Raw genomic sequence first — 25,408 nt, 5'->3', positions numbered from 1 at the left:
AAGATTCATTAAAATACTTCCCAGCAGACATTCACACCTTAGGGATTCAAATGCCTTGACTTTGGAGCCTTGCAGTTTCTAGGGCAGCATGCATCCGTGCAGGCTTGGCTGGCACCTCCACTGGTCAGCCCTTGGTCCTGAATTAAAATTCTCATCCTTGTGTTCAAATCCCTTCATGTCCTCACCCCATCCTATCTCTGTAACCTCCTCCAGCCCTACAAACCTCCGAGATCTCTTCTCCAATTCTAGCCTCTTGTGCATCCCCGATTTTCATCGCTTCACCATTGGCGGCCGTGCCTTCAGCTACTGAGGTCCTAAGCTCTGGAATTCCCTCCCTAAACCTCTCTGTTTTTCTCACTCTCTATAAGCTCCTTAAATCCTACCTCTTTGACCAAACTTTTAGTCGCCTGTCCTAATATCTCCTTCTTTGGCTTGGTGTTAATTTTTGTCTAATTACGCTCCTGTGAAGCGCCATTAGGATTTTTACTACATTAAAGGTGCCATATAAATGCAAGTTGTTGTTGTTGAATCAAGCCAGCTACTTGGCAAGGGGAGGTTTTGAACCAGCTAGGCCAGCAAGAGCAGTAAATCTTTTGTTAAGGGAAAAACAATGAAGTATTTTGTTGAGATAGAGAGGTTAGCAGTGGTGGAGGATAGTTAGAAGACCTCCTGTTTAATTCAAGCAAAATGACCTGCTGCAGTGGGGTAGCCTAGCGTGTGCATTGTTTATAAATGGAGTTAAGTTGGGGGCAATTTTAACCTAACCCGCCCACCGGGAAACTGATGAGATCGAGTGCAATGCTGGTTTTACACCCGGCCTGATTTTACTCTCCATTAATCCTGTGGGTTTCCCGCCCAGCGAGTTAGGTTAAAATTACCCACGTTGTATCAATTGAATCTGAACATAACTACAGCTCCATATGTTCATTTTCCTCTGAAGTAGAGTAGCTTAACGATTCGAAGCAAACTTGGCCTTATTTTGTTTTGACTCTGTATATCTTTGGCAGAGATTGAGGAAACGCATGTGCAAAAGACACAAGAATTCAGTCCAGTTCACTTTGGAAAATTAAAGTTATATGCCTGGGTATATGCTATTGCATGTGTAGACACAGGGCAGTCAACGAGTCAACTCCCACAAAAATAAGATGATCATACCACTTAAGGGAGTGACTGACGCCACTGAACCCGACAAAGTATCTACGGCAGACCCTAATTTGTAGCAGAGATTAAACAATCGAAGATAAAAGATCAGACTACAATTAAGTGCTTATATCCGAATGTTCGAAGCATTGAGAGTTAGTGGCATATAAAGATAATATCCTAGTTAGTGTAGTGGTGAGTACCCCCACCTAGCACGCGTGGAGATTGGGGTTCAATTCCCCAATAGGGAGGTTAAGCTTTGATATACTGTATAGGGATAGGTGAAGAGAGATGGGAGGAGGCTCATATGGAGCATAAACACCAGCATGGACCAGTTGGGCCTGTTTCAGTAACTCTATGTAACAGCGTTAAGGATTACTGCTGCATATTGAATTCACTCCCATCTTCTAGCTCACCACAGACAAAGGGAGTGAGTTCAACATTCAGGGTATAAAGGTGTTCAGGCAAGATAGGAGAGGAAGAAAACATAAGTTCAGATCATTTGGAAATGAAAGGACCTGATTTGATATTGCAAGGGTTAGGTACAAAATGAAACAGTCTGACTTGGCAGGGTTAACCATGGGAATCTGCTACAGCCCATGAACAGGATAAGAGTGATGTCGACATATTATTGCATTTGGGATATTCTAGTATCTGGATATAGTTCCTATGAGTGATCGCAACAGCATTTTTAATATAAAAGTGCAGGATCCATTGGGAACTAATTACCACCAAAAAAAATCATCTGGCAAATCACCACCAGAAAGGACCGGGACATAAATACAACTTTAAAAAGGCAAACATCAAAGAAATTACGAGCAACAGCAAAAAATTAACTGGGAATTATTGCTGACAGATGCAGTAGTGGAAGAAAAATGGCTTGCTTCTAAAACCAAAATATTGAATGTGCAAGGCAATTATGAACCCAAGTACATTAAGTACTAACTAAGCAAGTAGTCCCCAGTAAGGACAAAAATCAAATGACAATCAATAAAGAAATACAAAAGAAAAAAAGAAAAAAAGAGAAAACACACTTGTAGGGAAGACCAAAACTAGAGGACACAAATATAAGATAGTCACTAATAAATCCAACAGGGAATTCAGGAGAAATTTCTTCGCTTAGAGTGGTTAGAATGTGGAACTCGCTACCACATGGAGCAGTTGAAGAGAATAACATAGATGCATTTAAGGAGAAACCAGATAAATACATGAGGGAAAAAGGAATAGAAGGATATGCTGATAGGGTTAGATGAGATGAAGTAGGGTGGGAGGAGGCTAGTGTGGAGCATAAACACCGGCATGGACCAGTTGGGCCGAATGGCCTGTTTCCGTGCTGAACATTCTATGTAATACATATAGCCTACCCGACAATGTGGAAAATTGCCCAGGTATGTCCTGTCCACAAAAAGGACAAATCCAATCCGGCTAATTACCGCCCCATCAGTCTACTCTCAATCATCAGCAAAGTGATGGAAGGTGTCGTCGACAGTGCTATCAAGCAGCATTTACTCACCAATAACCTGCTCACCGATGCTCAGTTTGGGTTCCGCCAGGGCCACTCGGCTCCAGACCTCATTACAGCCTTGGTCCAAACATGGACAAAAGAGCTGAATTCCAGAGGTGAGGTGAGAGTGACTGCCCTTGACATCAAGGCAGCATTTGACCGAGTGTGGCACCAAGGAGCCCGAGTAAAATTAAAGTCAATAGGAATCAGGGGGAAAACTCTCCAGTGGCTGGAGTCATACCTTGCACAAAGGAAGATGGTAATGGTTGTTGGAGGCCAATCATCTCAGCCCCAGGACATTGCTGCAGGAGTTCCTCAGGGCAGCATCCTAGGCCCAACCATCTTCAGCTGCTTCATCAATGACCTTCCCTCCATCACAATGTCAGAAATGGGGATGTTCGCTGATGACTGCACAGTGTTCAGTTCCATTCGCAACCCCTCAGATAATGAAGCAGTCCGAGCCCGCATGCAGCAAGACCTGGACAACATCCAGACTTGGGCTGATAAGTGGCAAGTAACATTTGCACCAGACAAGTGCCAGGCAATGACCATCTCCAACAAGAGAGTGTCTAACCACCTCCCCATGACATTCAACGGCATTACCATCACCGAATCCCCCACCATCAACATTCTGCAGGTCACCATTGACCAGAAACTTAACTGGACCAGCCATATAAATACTGTGGCTACAAGAGCAGGTCAGAGGCTGGGTATTCTGCGGCGAATGACTCACCTCCTGACTCCCCAAAGCCTTTCCACCATCTACAAGGCACAAGTCAGGAGTGTGATGGAATATTCTCCACTTGCCTGGATGAGTGCAGCTCCAACAACACTCAAGAAGCTCGACACCATCCAGGACAAAGCAGCCCGCTTGATTGGTACCCCATCCACCACCCTAAACATTCACTCCCTTCACCACCGGCGCACTGTGGCTGCAGTGTGTACCATCCGCAGGATGCACTGCAGCAACTCGCCAAGGTTTCTTCGACAGCACCTCCCAAACCTATGACCTCTACCACCTAGAAGGACAAGGGCAGCAGGCACATGGGAACAACACCACCTGCACGTTCCACTCCAGGTCACACACCATCCCGACTTGGAAATATATCGCTGTTGCTTCATCGTCGCTGGGTCAAAATCCTGGAACTCCCTTCCTAACAGCACTGTGGGAGAACCTGCACCACACAGACTGCAGCGGTTCAAGAAGGCGGCGGCTCACCACCACCTTCTCATGGGCAATTAGGGATGGTCAATAAATGCTGGCCTTACCAGCGACGTCCACATCCCATGAACGAATAAAAAAAAAGAATACGGTAGGGAGAACTCTAGGAGGAGGATGGGAGTTGCTAAACCAGGTTAAAAGGAGATAGCAGAGGTGCAAAAAGGATCCCAAGAGATGAGCAATGCAAAAGATGTTAAGCACAACACCAAAACATTTTTCCAGTACTATAATGGTAAAAGAACACTTGGAAAGGAAGCAAAGGGGGGGCGAAATCAGTTTTGGGCAGTGGCCAAAATAGGCATGAGCGAATCGGCGTCCTGTTTTACAAACCGCTCGATTTGAAGTCAAGGGAAAAGAAAAATTGGTTGGGGTGTAAAACAGGCTGGCAATTCGCTATCGCCCATACTGTCCGATACCAATTTCACCCGCAACGTCAAGAGAATAAAGTGGTGCTGAAACTGAAGGTAAAACAGACAAAATATTAAATGTTGATTCTTTATACACATTGATCAAGGAGGATCCATGTTGCGCCTTTAACATAGAAAAATGTCCCAAGGCGATTTAGAGGCGCAATCAGATAAAAATGAACACTGAGCTAGAGAAGGAGATATTAGGAGGGGTGACTAAAAGCTTGGTCGGAGAGACAGGTTTCAAGGAGGGTCTTAAATGGAGGAGACGGAGGTCGACAGGTGCAAGGGTCTAGGGAGGGAATGCCAAAGTGTGGGGGCTAGACAGGTGAAGGCAGGGCTACCACTAATGGTGCTAAAGGGGAGGGATACACAAGAGGCCTAAGGCTGAGGAACAGAGAGCTCTGGAGAGGCTTCTAGGGTTGGTGGAGGTTGAAGACATAGGGAGGGGTAAGGCCATGGTGGGATTTAAACACAAGGATGATAATTGGGAACCCAGAGCCAATGTAGGTCAGCAAGGACAGGAGTAATAGGCGAGCAGGGCTTGGTGTGGGATAGGAGAGGGGCAGCAAAGTTTTGGATGAGCTGAAGTTTACAGAGCGTGGAGGATGGGAAACTGCCTAGGAAAGTACTGGAACAGTCAAATCTGGAGGTAGCAATGTCACGGATAAGAGTTTTAGCAGCAGGGCATAGGCGGGCAGTGTTACAGAGATAGAATTATGCCTGTACTGGCTCTTTGCAAGAGCTATCCAATTAGTCCCACTCCCCCCTGCTTTTTCCCCATAGACCTGCAATTTTTTCCCCTTGAAGTATTTATCCAATTCCCTTTTGAAAATTCCTACTAAATTTGCTTCCATCACCCTTTCAGGCAGTGCATTACAGATCATAACAACTCGTTGCATAAAAGAAATGTCTCCTCATCTCCCCTCTGGTTCTTTTGCCAATTACCTTAAATCTGTGCGTTTTGATTACCGACCCTGCTGCCAGTGGAAACATTTTCTACCTATTTACTCTAACAAAACCCCTCATGATTTTGAACACCTCTATTAAATCTCCCTTAACCTTCTCTACTCTATAATCCCAGCTTCTCTAGTCTCTTCACATAACTGAAGTCCCTCATCCCTAGTGTCATGAGCATACAATGAATGGAATTCAATTGGTGCAGACAGTCTTAGAAAGGAGTAGACTCATCACTTTCAATGCCCAGACAATATGGCAAAGCAATTTTAAAAAAACTAATAAAATACAATGATATGTAGCCATGACAATAGACTGAAAGTTTTCAGAGATTACGCAAAGGCTTTATAATGCAGTGATCTGAGTAAACTTGGACATCTATGTTTAATTCAGATCCCCAAGCCTAACAAAAATAATACGTGCAATCATGTCAGAAAGTGTAGAGAAGAGCAGCAACGCTAAACCCAAGTGTAGAGGGCATGAACTAGAAGGAAAGATTAGAAAAGCTCAAACACGAATAGACTAGGAAGATAGTAGTATAGGAGATGGGGAGAAATCTCAAGATATATGAAATATTAAATGGTATAGGCAAGGTGAACCCAGAATATTACTTCAAAGTAAGCCAGGAAAGTAGATTCAGAGGACATAAACTTAAAAGTACATTTAAAAACATATCGGGAAGTATATCTTTATTCAAGCAGTGATGATCCCCAGCCAGGGGAGACAAAATGTTAAGACCATTCAAAATAGAGTTGGGTGCTTTAGTGGAAAAGCTGGGGTGGAAAGCGGGATGAGTCTCGGGGGCCAAATTGAAGCTTTCAAGACTGAGATCGATAGATTTTTGTTAGGCAAGGGTACCAATGGATATGGAACTAAGGCAGGTAAATGGAGTTGATCAGCCATGATCTAATTGAATGGCGGAGCAGGCACAAGAGGCTGAATGGCCTACTCCTGTCCACTATGTTCCCAAATAGCCTTTTCTTATCCTTGACTTTTTGCTTGTGGATAAATATTGAGAGAGAGAGATACATGGAATGGTTGAGGTAAAGATCACTGCATTGTTTAAGGTCAAGTTTATAACTTCATGATTCACAGCTGGACAGAGAAGAAGAAAAGCAGATCCATTAAAGACAGCGGGGTAAATTTAGGTCTTACAATACAAATTGCGCAAATACAAGAAATGTATTTACAAATTACTGATCTGACTTTGATTTATGTAATTGGAAATGATTAGATATGGGTTATACATCCAGGATGGTACCTGGTGCCAGGGTCATGGATGTCACTGAGCGGCTGCAGAACATTCGGGGGGGGGGGGGGGGCGGGGGGGGGGGTGGAGAAAGAGGGTGAACAGCCAGAGGTCGTGGTCCATATCGGGACCAACGACATAGGTAGAAAAAGGGATGAGGTCCTGCAAGCAGAGTTTAAGGAGTTAGGAAAAAGATTAAAAAGCAGGACCTCAAAGGTAGTAATCTCCGGATTACTCCCAGTGCCACGCGCTCGTGAGAATAGAAATAGGAGGATAGAGCAGATGAATGCATGGTTGCAAGGGTGGTACAAGGGGGAGGGCTTTAGATTCCTGGGGCATTGGGACCGGTTCTGGGGGAGGTGGGACCTGTACAAGCCGGATGGATTGCACCTCAACAAGGCTGGGACCAATATCCTTGCGGGAAGGTTAGCTAGTGCTGTCGGGGAAGGTTTAAACTAGCTTGGCGGGGGATGTGAACCCGAGTGTGGATTCAGAGGGATAAAGTCAGAACAAGAAATGGAAGGCAGAAAATGAGTGAGTGAGTCTAGAAGGCAGAGGGAACGAAGGTTAGAAAATAAACAACAGAGGAGTTTGGCTGTCCTTAAATGTATTTACCTTAATGCAAAGAGTATAGGAAATAAGGCGGATGAGCTGAGGGCACAGATAGACATGTGGCAGTATAATATCTCAACTATTACAGAAACATGGCTTAAAGAGGGGCAGGACTGGCAGCTCAACATCCCTGTTTACAGGGTTTTCAGACGCAATAGAGAGGGGGATAAAAAAGGAGGGGGGATGGCAATTTTGGTTAAGGAAACAATTACAGTTATGAGGAGGGATGATATTTTAGAAGGAGCATCAAATGAGGCTTTATGGGTTGAGCTAAAGAACAAAAAGGGGCAGTCACACTACTGGGAGTAATTACAGGCCAGTCAGCCTAACCTCGGCGGTGGGCAAATTATTGGAATCAATTCTGAGGGACAGGATAAACTGTCACAATGGACTAATCAAGGACAGTCAGCACGGATTTGTTAAGGGGAGGTCGTTTCTGACTAACTTGATCGAATTTTTCGAGGAGGTGACAAGGAGGATCGATGAGGGTAGCTCAATTGATGTATACATGGATTTTAGCAAGGCTTTTGACAAGGTCCCACATGGCAGACTGGTCAAAAAGGTAAAGGCCCATGGGATCCAAGGGAATGTGGCAAATTGGATCCAAAATTGGCTCAGTGGCAGGAAGCAAAGGGTAATGGTCAACGAGTGCTTTTGCGACTGGAAGGCTGTTTCCAGTGGGTGCTGCAGGGCTCGGTACTAGGTCCTTTGCTTTTTGTGGTATACATTAACGATTTGGACTTAAATGTAGGGGGCATGATTAAGAAATTTGCGGATGACTCAAAGATAGGCCGTGTGGTTGATAGTGAGGAGGAAAGTTGTAGACTGCAGGAAGATATCAATGGACTGGTCAGATAGGCAGAAAAGTGGCAAATGGAGTTCAATCCGGAGAAATGTGAGTTAATGAATTTGGGGAGAGCAAACAAGGCAAGGGAATACACAATAAATGGGAGGATACTGAGAGGTGTAGAGGAAGTGAGGGACCTTGGAGTGCATATCCACAGATCCCTGAAGGAAGCAGGACAGGTAGATAAGGTGGTTAAGAAGACATATGGAATGCTTTCCTTTGTTAGCCGAGGCATAGAATATAAAAGCAGGGATGTTATGCTAGAACTGTATAAAACACTAGTTAGGCCACAGCTTGAGTACTGCGCTCGGTTCTGGTCACCACATTACAGGAAGGATGTAATTGCACTAGAGGTGCAGAGAAGATTTACGAGGATATTGCCAGGACTGGAGAATTTTAGCTATAATGACAAATTGGATAGGCTAGGGTTGTTTTCCTTGGAACTGAGGGGTGATTTGATTGAGGTGTACAAAATTATTAGGGGCCTAGATAGAGTGGATAGGAAGGACCTATTTTCCTTAGCGGGGGGGTCAATAACCAGGGGGCATAGATTTAAAGTGATTGGTAGAAGGATTAGAGCGGAAATTAGGAAAAATGTTTTCACCCAGAGGGTGGTGGAACTCACTGCCTGAGAGGGTGGTAAAGGCAGAAACCCTCGACTCATTTAAAAAATACCTGGACGTGCACCTGAAGAGCCGTGACCTGCAGGGCTACGGACCAAATGCGGGAAAGTGGGATTAGGCTGGGTGGCTCGTTTCTCAGCTGGCACGGACACGATGGGCCGAATAGCCTCCTTCTGTGCCATAAATTTTCTATGATTCTATGATTAAATCTTAAAACAGAAAACACAAAATATAAACCAACGTTACTGCATTTCAAAGGTAAATTAAGATTCCTTCACAAAAAATACACACAGCAATCTACAAAAACACAGCTTAAATAACTCATTGCTCTTATTGATTGTGTTTCAATTTAAAAAAAACATGTCGCAAGATGCCTTATATCAACTGTTGTGTTATCAATGTCTTGAACAATCAATAGCACCAGAAACAATCTATAGCTCGAGAAACTACAGTGATCATTGCTACTGCTTTTATTGCTTGAAGCAAGAAAATTCCATCCAACTAAATGCAATGTGTTATCTTCCTGGTGTCTGATGGTTTCTACACACATGAGTTTTCCACCAGTATGCTGTACAAAGAAATTCTGATTTTAGTTTTTTTTATTTCTTATCCTGCTCATGGGCTAACAGTTACCATATTAATCCTTCCACTGCATTTTACTGAAAGAATAATACTCTATTTTTAAAAAATCAATGTGCTCCTACAAAACCTCGAGCTCTACATAATGGGGCGGTTTTAACCCCAGCGGGAAACTGCTCTAGCGAGTTGCTTTCCTGCTCGGCAGAGGCAGCAGGAGGTCATTAAGTGTCAGCCATGGCTCAGTGGGTAGCACTCTCACCGCTAAGTCAGAAGATCGTGGGTTCAAGCCCCGCTCTAGAGGCTTAAGCACAAAATATAGGCTGATGCTCCCAGTGCTACACTGTTGGAGTTGCCGTCTTTCCGATGAGACGTTTGCCCTTTCATGTGGATGTAAAAGGACCCCACGGCACTATTCGAAGAAGAGCAGGTCAGTGTTCCGGCCATTATTTATCCCTCAACCAACATCAATAAAAAATTATCTGGTCATTATCACATTGCTGTTTGTGGGACCTTGTTGTACCCAAATTCGCTGCCATGTTCCCTCCATTACAACAGTGACTACACTTCAAATTACTTTATTGGCGGTAAAGCCCTTTGGGACATCCTGAGGTTATGAAAGGCGCTATAGAAATGCAAGTTCTTTATTTTTACCTCTGGAACCTGGATTCAATTCTGGCCCATATTCAATGGCCTCTCTCCCCTGGCAATAAGGGGACTGCGTAAAATGGGTGCGGGTGGTCTCAATGCAAAGTTTAGTAAGGGTGGATATGCAATACAAATCTGGTCAAAATCTGTCACTAAAGTGGCAATTCCACTCAAAGGTCACAGGTTTGGTTCTGTTAGAAATTTTAAAAATTTTTAAATTATGTTTAGTGCAGCAAAGAGTGCTTTTATCAGACTGAGATAAATAAGGCAATTGTTAACATAGGTGCGGCAGAAGGCCATTCAGCCCCTCGAGCCTGTTTCGCCTTCCGATGAGATCATGGCTGATCTGTATCCTAACTCCATCCACCCATGTTGGCTCCATATCCCTTAATACCTTTGGCTAGTAAACATCAATTGATCTCAAATTTAAAATTATTAATTGAGCTAGCACCTACTGCTTTTTGTGGGAGAAAGTGCCACACTTCTACCACTCTTTTGAGTGAAGAAGTGTTTCCTAACTTCTCTCCTGAATGGCCTGGCTCTGATTTTATGGTATTGTCCCCTTGTCCTAGACTCCCCCACCAGCGGAAAAAGTTTCACTCTATCTACTCCTTTCAAAATCCTAAATACCTCAATCAAATCACCCCTTAACCTTCTATATTCCAGGGGGTAGAAGCCTAGTTTACATAATCTCTCATATTTTAAACCCTTGGAGCTCTAGTAACATTCTGGTGAATCTGCACGGCACTCCTTCCAAAGGCAATGTATCCTTTCTGTTAAGGCAAAATAGAGGAAGCTTTTCTCTACTTACGATCTATTCAACATTTAAATTGGGGCACAAGAGGCCAGCAGTAAGACCCCTTCAGCTTGACGGGTTGATAAATCCATCCAAAAAACATAAGCCAATGAGAAGATATGTGCAGTGACAAGATTCCAAAAGATATTGAATGGAAAACTCAAAGAAAGACAAACAACGATCCAAGTACTACTTTAAATTAAAAGGGGGAGGCGGAGGGGTTAGGTGAGGGGAAGTTTAGAAATCTAATCAGGAAAGTCAAGGCATCAGAGCAGTGTAGTGATTTCAGTAAAGATAAGCAGACTGTGGCAGGAAGGGATAGAGGGCCCGATATTAGGAGGGAGGTGGGTTGGCAGCGGGGGGTCGACTGGGCGCATGGGTAACGCGCCCTGTGAAATCGGGGGGTTTGGCACGCGATCGCAAGTAAATTGAAGCCACTTACCTTGGCTTCTGGGTTTCGCACAGGAAAGCTGCGCAGCGGGCGGACTGCGCACCCGCATCATAAGCTGTCAGCTAGAGGAGCGCTATTTAAAGGGGCAGTCCTCCACTGACTGATGCTGCAGAAAATAGGCAAAATTACAGAATGGAACTGCCCAGGGGGAAGGCTGCTCCCTGGTTTAATGATGCCTCACTCCAGATTTTACTGGATGGAGTGAGGAGGAGGAGGAGGAGGGAGATCTTCCACCCGGCGGACGGGAAGAAGTGGCCTGCCTCTGCCACCACGAAGGCCTGGCTCGAGGTGGCAGAGGAGGTCACCAGCACCACCAACATATCACGCACTTGCATACAGTGCAGGAGGCACTTCAATGACCTAACCAGGTGAGCCGAAGTGAGTACTCTTACTCATTCCCCTACACTCCGTCTGCCACATCACTGCCCCCACCCCACATCTCCTTCTGCACTGCCAACACTACTCTATCACATCACTCCTCACACCCACTGAACCCTCATCCTCATCTTACCTGCACTTCCTCACCTCCCCAGTACTCATCCCACCACTACCACTCAACCCAATCCTCATACAATCTCATGGCTCTGTCTCATACTCACCCTCTCATGCATCTCTTTCACAGCCAGCCTCACCCAACCTGCCACTACCTGTGCTGCAGCCACAGGGCATGCGTCACGTATGTGTAGTAGGAAGTGTAAGGCAAACGTGTCGTGAGCATAAAGGGGATGCACAAGGGTGTTTGAGGGTTTGTCATGGTTTTTACTCATATTTGATTTTTGATCAACTCACATTACATATTATATTCTCACCACTACTGCCACGTCTTGGCCATTCTTGACTGGCTTATGCAATAACGCCCTTTCATGAGGTTCTCCATGAACACCCTTGATACCACCCATTGGGTCACCCTACAGTGGGTGTAGGGTGTTGTAGTTGCACGACTACTTTGTGCAGGTACCTGTTGCGCAGCACTGTGTTGTGTAGCTCCACGTGGTGGAGGTGGACGGCATGACTGGCGAGGCTGGTGATGTTGCTCGTCCTCCAATGGATTGATGAATGCAGCAATGGAACCCCCCCCCACCCCCCTCATCCTGACGGTGTGAGTGTGAGGGGGTCCGCAAAATAAGTAAATGTGTTTGGACAGCAGAGTTTAGGGTATGATCTAATAATTTAGAATGTGGAGACAACGGTGTGGCAGGAAAACTTTGCCTGAGGTGACAGAGTGCCCTGCTGCAATGAATGAGGTATTCCCCCCAACTGTCAAGGAATCCTCTGCATCTCCCAATGGCTGCTGACTGAAACACGTCTGCAACAACAGGGAGTGTTCCCCACAGCATGGGAAACACGCTGAGGAGAGTCCAAAATCACATCCCTGCTAAAATCTCTTTCCAATGAGGTCTGTCAATGACCTCAAGTACCTCCCTAACTATCTAAACTGTCATCCCGCCTGCTTTAATTGCCAGTGGGAGTCCCGCATGCGGGGGCTGCACGCACACACTGATTTGCGTCATTGGGGAACCCGGAATTGGGCGGATTGGAGCCGGGCTCCGGACCCGCTCCGGGATTCCCCAATTTTAGGAACACCCCCGCCACGAACGCACCCTCTCGGCCATCCTAAAATTGACCCCATGGTTGCAAAGTGACCAAAGTTGGGAACTAAATATTCCAGGGTACATGGCATTTAGAAAAGACAGGCAGAATGGAAAGGGAAGGGGTGTAGTCCTAATAATAAAGGATGACATAAGGACAGTGGTGAGAAAGGATCTTGGCTCGGAAGATCAGGAAGTAGAATCAGTATGGGTGGAAATAAGAAATAACAAGGGGCAGGAAACACCGGTGGGAGTAGCTTATTGGCCCCCGAATAGTAGCAATACCGTTGGACAGAGTATTAATCATGAAATAATAGGAGCTTGTAACAAAGGTAATGCAATAATCATGGGGGACTTTAATCTTCATATAGACCTGGGCAAATCAAATTGGCAAAGGCAGTTTGGAGGACGAGTTCATGGAATGTATTCGAGATGGTTTCCTAGAACAATACATCGTGGAACCAACCAGGGAACAGGCTATTTTAGATCTTGTATTATGTAATGAGACAGGGTTAATTAGTAATCTCACAGTAAGAGATTCTCTGGGCAAGAGTGATCATAATATGATAGAATTTCATGTTGACTTTGAGAGTGACGTAATTAAGTCAGAAACTACAGTCTTAAACTTAAATAAAGCCAACTGCATAGGTATGAGGGGCGAGTTTTTCTTTTATTCGTTCACAGGATGTGGGCGTCGCTGGCAAGGCCGGCATTTATTGCCCATCCCTAATTGCCCTCGAGAAGGTGGCGGTGAGCCGCCTTCTTGAACCGCTGCAGTCCGTGTGGTGACGGTTCTCCCACAATGCTGTTAGGAAGGGAGTTCCAGGATTTTGACCCAGCGACAATGAAGGAACGGCGATATATTTCCAAGTCGGTATGGTGTGTGACTTGGAGGGGAACGTGCAGGTGGTGTTGTTCCCATGCGCCTGCTGCTCTTGTCCTTCTAGGTGGTAGAGGTCGCGGGTTTGGGAGGTGCTGTCGAAGAAGCCTTGGCGAGTTGCTGCAGTGCATCCTGTGGATGGTGCACACTGCAGCCACAGTGCGCCGGTGGTGAAGGGAGTGAATGTTTAGGGTGGTGGATGGGGTGCCAATCAAGCGGGCTGCTTTATCTTGGATGGTGTCGAGCTTCTTGAGTGTTGTTGGAGCTGCACTCATCCAGGCAAGTGCAGAGTATTCCATCACACTCCTGACTTGTGCCTTGTAGATAGTGGAAAGGCTTTGGGGAGTCAGGAGGTGAGTCACTCGCCGCAGAATACCCAGCCTCTGACCTGCTCTCGTAGCCACAGTATTTATATGGCTGGTCCAGTTAAGTTTCTGGTCAATGGTGACCCCCAGGATGTTGATGGTGGGGGATTCGGCGATGGTAATGCCGTTGAATGTCAAGGGGAGGTGGTTAGACTCTCTCTTGTTGGAGATGGTCATTGCCTGGCACTTATCTGGCGCGAATGTTACTTGCCACTTATGAGCCCAAGCCTGGATGTTGTCCAGGTCTTGCTGCATGCAGGCTCGGACTGCTTCATTATCTGAGGGGTTGCGAATGGAACTGAACGCTGTGCAGTCATCAGCGAACATCCCCATTTCTGACCTTATGATGGAGGGAAGGTCATTGATGAAGCAGCTGAAGATGGTTGGGCCAAGGACACTGCCCTGAGGAACTCCTGCAGCAATGCCCTGGGGCTGAGATGACTGGCCTCCAACAACCACTACCATCTTCCTTTGTGCCAGGTATGACTCCAGCCACTGGAGAGTTATCCCCCTGATTCCCATTGACTTCAATTTTACTAGGGCTCCTTGGTGCCACACTCGGTCAAATGCTGCCTTGATGTCAAGGGCAGTCACTCTCACCTCACCTCTGGAATTCAGCTCTTTTGTCCATGTTTGGACCAAGGCTGTAATGAGGTCTGGAGCCGAGTGGTCCTGGCGGAACCCAAACTGAGCATCGGTGAGCAGGTTATTGGTGAGTAAGTGCCGCTTGATAGCACTGTCGACGACACCTTCCATCACTTTGCTGATGATTGAGAGTAGACTGATGGGGCGGTAATTGGCCGGATTGGATTTGTCCTGCTTTTTGTGGACAGGACATACCTGGGCAATTTTCCACATTGTCGGGTGGATGCCAGTGTTGTAGCTGTACTGGAACAGCTTGGCTAGAGGTGCAGCTAGTTCTGGAGCACAAGTCTTCAGCACTACAGCTGGGATGTTGTCGGGGCCCATAGCCTTTGCTGTATCCAGTGCACTCAGCCGTTTCTTGATATCACATGGAGTGAATCGAATTGGCCGAAGACTGGCTTCCGTGATGGTGGGGATATCGGGAGGAGGCTGAGATGGATTATCCACTCGGCACTTCTGGCTGAAGAAGGTTGCAAACGCTTCAGCTTTGTCTTTTGCACTCACGTGCTGGACTCCGCCATCATTGAGAATGGGGATGTTTGCAGAGCCTCCTCCTCCCGTTCTTTGTTTAATTGTCCACCACCATTCACGACTGGATGTGGCAGGACTGCAGAGCTTTGATCTGATCCGTTGGTTGTGGAATCGCTTAGCTCTGTCTATAGCATGTTGCTTCCGCTGTTTAGCATGCATGTAGTCCTGAGTTGTAGCTTCACCAGGTTGGCACCTCATTTTTAGGTACGCCTCGTGCTGCTCCTGGCATGCTCTTCTGCACTCCTCATTGAACCAGGGTTGATCCCCTGGCTTGTTGGTAATGGTAGAGTGAGGAATATGCCGGGCCATGAGGTTACAGATTGTGCTGGAATACAATTCTGCTGCTGCTGATGGCCCACAGCCCCTCATGGATGCCCAGTTTTGTGCTGCTAGATCTGTTCTGAATCTATCCCATTTAACACGGTGGTCGTGCCACACAACACGTTGGATGGTGTCCTCAGTGCGAAGACGGGATTTCATCTCCACGAGGACTGTGCGGTGGTCACTCCTACCAATACTGTCATGGACAGATGCATTTGCGACAGGTAGATTGTGAGGACGAGGTCAAGTAAGTTTTTCCCTCGTGTTGGTTCGCTCACCACCTGCCGCAGGCCCAGTCTGGCAGCTATGTCCTTCAGGACTCGGCCAGCTCGGTCAGTAGTGGTGCTACCGAGCCACTCTTGGTGATGGACATTGAAGTCCCCCACCCAGAGTACATTTTGTGCCCTTGCTACCCTCAGTGCTTCCTCCAAGTGGTGTTCAACATGGAGGAGGACTGATTCATCAGCTGAGGGAGGACGGTAGGTGGTAATCAGCAGGAGGTTTCCTTGCCCATGTTTGACCTGATGCCATGAGATTTCATGGGGTCCAGAGTTGAGGACTCCCAGGGCCACTCCCTCCTGACTGTATATCACTGTACCGCCACCTCTGGTGGGTCTGTCCTGCCGGTGGGACAGGACATACCCAGGGATGGTGATGGAAGAGTCTGGGACGTTGGCTGAAAGGTATGATTCTGTAAGTATGGCTATGTCAGGCTGTTGCTTGACTAGTCTGTGGGACAGCTCTCCCAATTTTGGCACAAGTCCCCAGATGTTAGTCAGGAGGACCTTGCAGGGTCGACTGGGCTTGGTTTTTTGCCGTTGTCGTGTCCGGTGCCTAGTGGTCCGATGCCGGGTGGTCCGTCCGGTTTTATTCTTATTATGACTTTTCGTAGCGAGATTTTACAACTGAGTGGCTTGCTAGACCATTTCAGAGGGCAATTAAGAATCAACCACATTGCTGTGGGTCTGGAGTCACATATAGGCCAGACCGGGTAAGGGCGGCAGGCTTCCTTCCCTAAAGGACATTAGTGAACCAGATGGGTTTTTACAACAATCCGGTAGTTTCATGGCCATCATTACTGATACTAGTATTTTAATTCCAGATTTTTATTTAATTAATTGAATTTAATTAATTAATTGAATTTAAATTCGCCAGCTGCCGTGGCGGGATTTGAACTCATGACTCTGGATTTTAGTCCAGGCCTCTGGATTACTAGCCCAGTAACATAACCACTATGCTACCGTACCCTATGGTTGAAAAGCAATGGCAAACGTTTAAAGAAATATTCCAATATTCTCAATGAATATACATTCCACTGAGAAATAAAAACTCCACGGGAAAAGTGATCCACTAACTAAAGAAGTTAAGGGTGGTATTAGATTAAAAAAGGCCTATAATGTTGAAAGAACAGTAGTAAGCATAAGAATTGGGAGAGTTTTAGAAACCAGCAAAGAACAACCAAAAAATTGATAAAAAGAAAGAAAATAGAATATGAAAGTAAACTAGCAAGAAATATAAAAACAGATTGTAAGAGCTTCTACAAGTACATAAAAAGGAAGAGTAGCGAAAGTAAACATGGGTCCCTTAGAGGCTGAGACAGGAGAAATTATCATGGGCAATCAGGAAATGGCAGATGCCTTAAACAAATATTTTGTATCTGTCTTCACAGTAGAAGACACAAAAAACATACCAGAAAAAGTGGGGAACTTAAAGTAATTAATATCAGTAGAGAAAAAGTACTGGAGAAACTAATGGGACTAAAAGCTGATTAATCCCCTGGACCTAATGGCCTACATCCGAGGGTTCTAAAAGATGTGGCTGTAGAGATAGTGGATGCGTTGGTTATGATCTTCCAAAATTCCCTAGATTCTAGAACGGTTCCAGCAGATTGGAAGGTGGCAAATGTGACCCCGCTATTCAAGAAAGGAGGGAGAGAGAAAACAGGGAACTACAGGCCAGTTAGCCTGACATCAGTTGTCAGGAAAATGCTGGAATCCATTATTAAGGAAGTGATAACAGGGCACTTAGAACATCATAATATGATTAGGCAGAGTCAACATAGTTTTATGAAAGGTTTGTCAAACACGATTTCCCTATTAGAGTTTTTTGAGGATGTAACTAGCAGGGTAGATAAAGGGGAACCAGTGAATGTCGTATATTTGGATTTTCAAAAGGCATTCGATAAGGTGCCACACGTAAGGTTGTTACACAAGGTAAGGGCTCATGGGGTTGGGGATAACATATTAGCATGGATAGAGGATTGGTTAACGGACTGCAAACAGAGAGTAGGGATAAACAGGTCATTATCAGGCTGGCAGGCTGTAACTAGTGGGGTGCCTCAAGGATCGGTGCTTGGGCTTCAGCTATTTACAATCTACATTGATGACTCAGATGAAGGGACCGAGTGTAATTTATCCAAGTTTGCTGACAATACAAAGCTAGGTGGGAAAGTAAGATGTGAGGAGGACACAAAGGGCTCGAATTTAGCAGGCCTGCGGGTTCCCAGCGGGTGGTCCTCCGGGAGCGTCGAAAACGCGAACGGCGAAATTAGTGGGTTGCCCACGCGATCGTAGCAGGCAATCCACTAATAGGATCCAATTACCTGCTCCTCCGGGGTCCACGGCGCTGGCCTGCGCGTCGGTCGGGCTGCGCATGCGCAGTACGATCTGTCAGCTGGAGGCTCTCTAGTTAAAGGGGCAGTCCTCCACTGACAGATGCTGCAACCAATGGGACAAATTGCAGCATGGAGCAGCCCAGGGGGAAGGCTGCTCCCAGTTTAATGATGCCTCACCCCAGGTATCATCAGATGGGGTGAGGAGGAGGGGGAGGACACAGATCTTCCCCCCGGCGGGCGGGAGGAAGCGGCCTGCCTCTGCCACCAAGAAGGCCTGGCTCGAGGTGGCAGAGGGGGTCACCTGCGCCACCAACATATGGCTCACCTGCATACAGTGCAGGAGGCGCTGCAATGACCGCAGTAGGTCAGCCGCAGTGAGAACACGAAGTCTTTCCCCTACACTCCGTCTGCCACAACACTGCCCCCACCCCAAATCTCCTTCGGCACCGCCAACACTATTCTGTCACATCACCCTTCATGCCCACTCACACCCCATCCTCATCTTACCTCCACCTACTCACCTCGCCAGTACTCATCCTGCCACTAACACGCGACCCAATCCTCATACAATCTCATGGCTCCATCCCATACTCACCCTCTCGTGCATCTCCCTCACGGCCAGCCTCACTCAACCTGCCACCACCTGTGCTGCAGCCACAGGGCATGCATCACATATGTGCAGTAGGCAGGGTAAGGCAAACGTCTCGTCAGCATGAAGGGGGTGCACAAGGGTGTCTGAGGGTTTGTCATGGGTGTTACCCATATTGAATTTCAGAGCCACAAACAGCACACATTATATTGACACCACCACTGCCATGTCTCCGCGAATCCTGTCCATTGTGTCCAATAATGCCCGCTCCTGGGTATCACTATGAGGACCCACCACTGATGCCACCCATCGTGTTACTGCAGAGTAGGTGCAGGTGTATTTGCAGGGCTCGTCCGCGCAGACGACTGAGAGACATCGGCGGTGTAGCCGGCTGCACCCTGGAAGGATGCGGAGGAGAAGGTGTGGAGGACAGTGGTGACTTTGCCAGCGACAGGTAAGCAGTTGGTGCTGGGGCCAGCCAGGAGCAGCTTGGCATGAAAGAGGCTGCAGATCTCCACAACTACATGTCGAGCGAATCTGCGCCTCCCTGTGCACTGCTGCTCAGAGAGGTCCGGGGAGCTGCGCCTCGGTCTGTGGACCCTGTGGCGAGGGTAGTGCCCTCTGCGACGCGTCTCTCTCTGCGGTAGCCCTCCCTCCTGCTGTGCAGGTGGGCATGCAACCACACCGTGTTGGGGGGATCCACGTCTCTGCGGCGGACGGCGTGGACTGCGAGGCTGCTGGTGCTGGTCATGCTCTTCGTCCTCCGAGGGTGTCCACACACCACCCAACTGGCAGGTGTTGGTCTGAGGGGTTGTGCAGGGTAGGTGTGTGGGTCCTCGGACTGGGGCTGCGGTTTCGTGTCGGTCTGTCCTCTGGCTTGGCCGGGGGGTGGTGGGGGGCAGGGGTTGCCCTATGTGACGCGGTGGCCTCCTGCGTGGGTGAGGGCTCTCCCCCGTGGAGCGCACCTTGGCACCTGCCACAGGCTGCTGGCTGCAACACGCCTGGTTTGAAGGGTCCTGTTTCCCCCAGTGTGGGAAACTGACTGCCTTGAACGTAAAATCCCACACTTCCTCTTTTGACAGCTGCTTCAGCTCATTAACTGACCACAACGAGCAAGGTAAGTACTCTCAAGTGGAACCCCGCTGGCTTTAATTGCCTGCGGGATTCCCACCAGCGTGGCTTTCGCGCGTAGCCCCGCACGTCAGCGCGGTACCCGGAAGTGGCCGGGATTTCGTCCGAATCCGGTCACGTGATCGGAGATCGGGATTTTCAGGGCCCCCCCGCTGGAAACCCGCAGGTAACCCGACCCTAAAATCGAGCCCAAAGAGTCTGCAAAGGGATATAGACAGGTTAAGTGAGTGGGCAAGAAGGTGGTAGATGGAGTATAATGTGGGGAAATATGAGGTTATTCACTTTGATAGGAAGAATAGAAAAACAGAATATTTTTTAAATGATGAGAAACTATTAAATGTTGGTGTTCAGAGGGATTTGGGAGTCCTTGTACAAGAAACACAAAAAGTTAGCACGCAGGTACAGCAAGCAATTAGGAACACAAATGGGATGTTGGTCTTTATTACAAGGGGGTTGGGAGTACAAGAGTTAGGAAGTCTTACTACAATTGTACAGGGCTTTGGCAAGACCTCACCTGGAGTACTATGCACAATTTTGGTCTCCTTATCTAAGAAATGATATACTTGCCTTAGGAGGTGGTGTAGTGAAGGTTCACTAGATTAATTCCTGGGATGAGAGGGTTGTCCTATGAGGAGAGGTTGAGTAGAATGGGCCTATACTCTCTGAAGTTTAGAAGAATGAGAGGTGATCTAATTGAAACATGTAAGATTATTAGGGGGCTTGACAGGGTAGATGCTGAGAGGTTGTTTCCCATGGCCGGAGAGTCTAGAACTAGGGGGCATAGTCGCAGGATAAGGGGTCGGCCATTTAAGACTGAGATGAGGAGGAATTTCTTCACTCAGAGGGTTGTGATTCTTTGGAATTCTCTACCCCCAGTGGGCTGTGGATGCTGAGTCGTTGAATATATTCAAGACTGAGATAGACAGATTTCGGAACTCTCGGGGAATCAAGGGATATGGGATCGGGCAGGAAAGTGAAGTTGAGGTCGAAGATGAGTCATGATCTGATTGAATGGTGGAGCAGGCTCGAGGGGATGCGTGGCCTACACCTGCTCCTATTTCTTATGTTGTTAAGCATATAATAACAACAAGCATTTATATAGCACCTTTAACGTAGTAAAACGTCCCAAGGCACTTCACAGGAGCGATTATCAAACAAAATTTGACACCAAGCCACATAAGATGATATTAGGGCAGGTGAGCAAAAGCTCGGTCAAAAAGGTAGGTTTTAAGGAGCATCTTAAAAAGGAGAGAGAGACGGAGAGGTTTAGGGGGGGAATTCCAGAGCTTAGGGCTTAGGCAGCTGAAGGCACGGTCAACAACGTTGAAGTGCTTAAAATCCGGATGCGCAAGAGGCCAGAATTGGAGGAGCACAGAGATCTCTGAGGATTGTAGGGCTGGAGGAGGTTACAGAGATAGGGAGGGGCAAGGCCATGGAGGGATTTGAACACAAGGATGAGAATTTTTAAACTGAGACTTTGTCGGACCAGGAGTCAATGTAGGTCAGCCAGCACAGGGTGATGAGTAACAGCAGTTGGTGTGAGTTAGGATATGGGCAGGAATGTTTTGGATGAGCTTAAGTTTATGGAGGGTGGCAGATGAGAGGCTGGCCAGTAGAGCAATGGAATAGTCGAGTCTAGAGGTAACAAAGGCATGGATGAGGGTTTCAGCAGCAGATGAGCTGAGGCAGAGGCGGAGACATGTAATGATACAGAGGGGGAAGTAGATGGTCTTGGAGATGGAGAGGATATGGTGAATAGAATAAAACAAAATCACAACTAAGATGATTAAGAGATGAATTAAACATGCCGTGACAGACACATTTTCAACAGCTTAACAGCTAACACATGGCAATCAAGGAATTTGTTCATCATGTCATTACACAATGAGACAAACAAAAGTTTCCCGTTTTACTCTAAATACTGAAAGTCCAAGGCAGCGAACTAAAACATATTGAAGCTATCACATTGAAACAACACCAAGGAAAAAAAGGATTAGAAAAAAAAATCTATATGTAATGTATAGGACGATACACGACAGGAAGGTTCTAGTTAAGGTTAACACTCACCTAATTTTGAACAACCTGGTCTAGTTTTTAAGCGGGATGTCATTTTTGTTCTAAGCTGCTGGTATGCCAAATAGCTCTTCATACTAGTTCTTCCTCAACCTTACAGAGGTTTACAGCAGGAAGCTATTCGGCCCTCTGTGCCTGTGGTGGCTCTTTTGTTAGAGCAATCCAAATCTAATTCCACTGCTACAGTCTTACTATTCCTTGTATATTGCTTTCCTTCAAATATTTGGCTAATTTTCACTTAAAAGATACAGTGGTCTCTGCCTCAACCATGTCCTGTGACTCGGGTTGCCAACTCTGGTTGGACGCATTCCTGGAGGTATCATCACATGACCTCCTGCCTCCATCTGCCCCACCTCCACATTCCCACCATTGGTCACCCTACATGTCCATCACCTTCCTACACCAATCAGAAAGTGAATAGACTCTCCATTACCTGATTGGATGACACTTCACTGTCAGTCAACAACCGTTCTTTCCCATGTCCGATACTTTTGTAACTGATGTTCAAAGAACATAAAAAACAATTTTTAATGCCTCTTATGATTTTTCTCTTGGGTCGCTCGTAGCAGTGTCCAGGAGCTTAATCTTTAATTCCTGGAGACTCCAGGGCAAGCCTGGAGGGTTGGCAACCCTATCTGTGATAAAGCATTCCGTGCTCCAACAATCCTCTCTGTAAAAATTTCTCTCCAACCTCTTTCCTTGCTCTCAAGTGATAACTTTAAATTGGTGACCCCCTCGTCACAGACTCCCCAACCACAGGAAATAATCTTTCCCTATTGAGTCAATCAAAACTCCAGCGCCCTTCCGCACAAGCTTCTGCCTGTCTAAGAGGAGAGCTTCTAATCCTACCCTCAGGCCTGACCAATAAATGGAGCAAGGCCCAAAACCAGCAGAAAGGATTTTCACCAGAATTCCCCACCACGATCCTGAAATCAGGGCTGTAGCAAGAGAAAAGTCAGCCCTGAGGATTTTTATTGTCCCATCGAAGGATTATGGAGGAAATCAATGATGCAGTGATTTAGCCACTGAACTGTAAGAGGACCGGAGGTTGTGCATGCTAAGGCACATGGTCTGGAGGAATGTAGAGTACACTCATCAGTGAAAGGATGGATAGGACTGGTTTGATGAGTGGAGGAGTCCACTGATTTGAAGACGTAAAGTGAGAAAGGAGCCAGAGGACAAGGGAATCACAGAATTTTACAGCACAGAAACAGGCCATTCGGCCCAACTGGTCTGTGTCGATCCACACCAGCCTCCTCCTCCCACCCTACTTCATCTAACCCTATCAACATATCCTTCTATTCCTTTCTCCCTCAAATAAAATAAAACTTCAGAATGCTAGCCGTCATCCCACCTTCTGTTTAGTTCAGGACTTGGCAACAAAAGACCCTGTGGTCTGTGGCTTGTACCAAGTTAGCTAACCTCCTCCAAAATCAGTGATGGGCTCAATTACAATTGAGCTGAGCACCCACATGCTGAGGGCTGAGGTAACACATTCAGTTAGCCGTCATTTAGTTTTCAGTTAGATATATAGTGAGAAGTGTAACTGTTACTGTGCCATTAGCTGATGTTCTATTTATTGTTAATAAATTGATTGTTTCACTCTGAATAGTGTGCAAGATTAAGATTTTACTAGTGTTCAGAAAGAAGTGTACCAGAAAGGAAGTAAAACTTTAAAGAATAAGTCTTCGTTAATTTGAATATTTGACAGTTCTAAAATATAGGCAGCGAACACTGCATCCTGTAAAATGCAGGGCATCGAATTTTTATTAAAGATAACCTTTATAGACCACACTAGCATACTTCTAAAGTATCAGCTGTGGCTCAGTTTGTAGCACTCTTACCTCTGAGTCAGAAGGTTGTGGGTTCAAGTCTCACTTTTGCTCTAGAGATTTGAACACATAATCTAGGCTGACACTCCAGTGCAGTAGTGAGGCAGTGCTGCACGGCTGGAAGGTGCCCTTCTTCGGATGTGACGTAAAACCGAAGCCCCGTCTGCCCTCTTAGGTGGACGTAGACGATCCCATGACAATATTTTGAAGAAGAGCAGGGGAGTTCTCCCCGGTGTCCTGGCCAATATTTATCCCTCAACCAACATCACTGAAAACAGATTATCCGGTCATTTTCACATTCCTGTTTGTGGGACCTTGCTGTGCACAAATTGACTGCCGCGTTTCCTACATTACAACAGTGACTACATTTCAACAGTACTTCATTGGCTGTAAAGCACTTTGGGACGTCCTGAAGTCGTGAAAAGTGGTATATAAATGCAAGTCTTTCTTTCTCATAGAATTATACAAACTCCCCAATTTATACTCCGTTTATACAACAAGTTTCATTTATATTCCACCTCGAGCATCGAACAACGTCTCAAGGCACAAGGAGAATAATGGATGACAGAAAAGAGCTGCTTCCATTGGAAGTGTCTCTGAAATATAATCTGGCTGTCTTGCGGCCAGCTCTGCCCCATTTACATAGAATTACATAGGATGTGATTTTAACCCGGAAAAACGGGTGGGTTGGAGGGAGCTGTAAAAATGTTGAAAGTCAAAACCCGCCCCCAACCCACCTATTTCCGGGACGAGGGGCGGGCGACCAACCCTCTCTCAGGAGGCGGGTTGGTCACTGAAAGCTTTCAAGGAGGCTGTGGGCCTCCATTATAACAGATTTTTTTTTGTTTTTTAACCTCTGGGGGCCAGGATTCCCGGGCTTTCTACTTCACGCCATGTGATAGGAGGCGAAAATTCCCGAAACAACAGGTAAGTGCCTTTATAGCACAGCTTGTGGGCCCGGAGGAGCAGGAGTGCTTCCCCCAGGCCCAACAACCCTAACTGCAGTGATCACCCCCACGATCTCCAACCCCCCCCCCCCCACCGATGACTTAGCCCCTCGATGACTGAGCCCCCCGATGACTCCGGAACCCCCCCACCCCGCTCCCTTCCCCATCTAAGACTTGCCTGCTTGCATCCTCTTCCTTGCCAATCAGGCCAGCCTGTCGGGTGGGAAACTGTAAAATAAAACTTCCGGGTTTCCAGTCAGGAAATCCCCACCCCCGCCTTCCCGGCTCGGAGTTAAAATTTTGCCCATAGAGTCTACAGTACAGAAACAGGCCATTCGGCCCAACTGGTCCATGCTGGTGTTTATGCTCCACACAAACCTCCTCCCACTCCTCTTCATCTAACCCCTATCAGCATATTTATACTTTGGGACAGATTCAGCAGCAATCGTAACTCTGGGCATGCAATATTCCCACAGGAACATGTGGGCACATGTGCTCCAAAGTAACAAACGGGAACCTTAAAGCAGCTGCAGATCAGTGCGAAGTTGAATTTGTGACTTTGACACTGAACTTGTGTCATCATCCACGAATGGATCGGGGAAAGGCAGCAATATGGAACGTGCACCGCTGGCTCGTACAGGCGGTCGAGGGGGTCGGCCCATCGATCATCAGATCCAAAAAGAACACAGCTTACATGCCACCACCAGGCACCAGTAATCAGGGGCACCAGGGAGAAAACTCCCTCCCTCAAGGAGTGCCTTGGTGCCTTTGATAGTACTGGCATCACCAAGTTTGTTTTCACAGAGCAGTCTCTGATGATGCCTTTCCGTCTCAGACAATAGAGTATTAACCTGTCTTG

At 46.8% G+C, this 25,408-nt stretch overlaps 1 protein-coding gene across 3 annotated transcripts in view; it reads right to left on the bottom strand.

Annotated features, from left to right (window-relative positions):
* Positions 1-25,408, bottom strand: part of khdrbs2 (KH domain containing, RNA binding, signal transduction associated 2) — a 501,831-nt gene that overhangs the window by 409,143 nt on the left and 67,280 nt on the right. The window lies entirely within an intron of this gene.

Source organism: Heptranchias perlo, chromosome 5 (genome assembly GCF_035084215.1).
Source record: "Heptranchias perlo isolate sHepPer1 chromosome 5, sHepPer1.hap1, whole genome shotgun sequence".
NCBI lineage: Eukaryota > Metazoa > Chordata > Chondrichthyes > Hexanchiformes > Hexanchidae > Heptranchias > Heptranchias perlo.
This window is presented reverse-complemented; position numbering and strand designations above follow the sequence as displayed.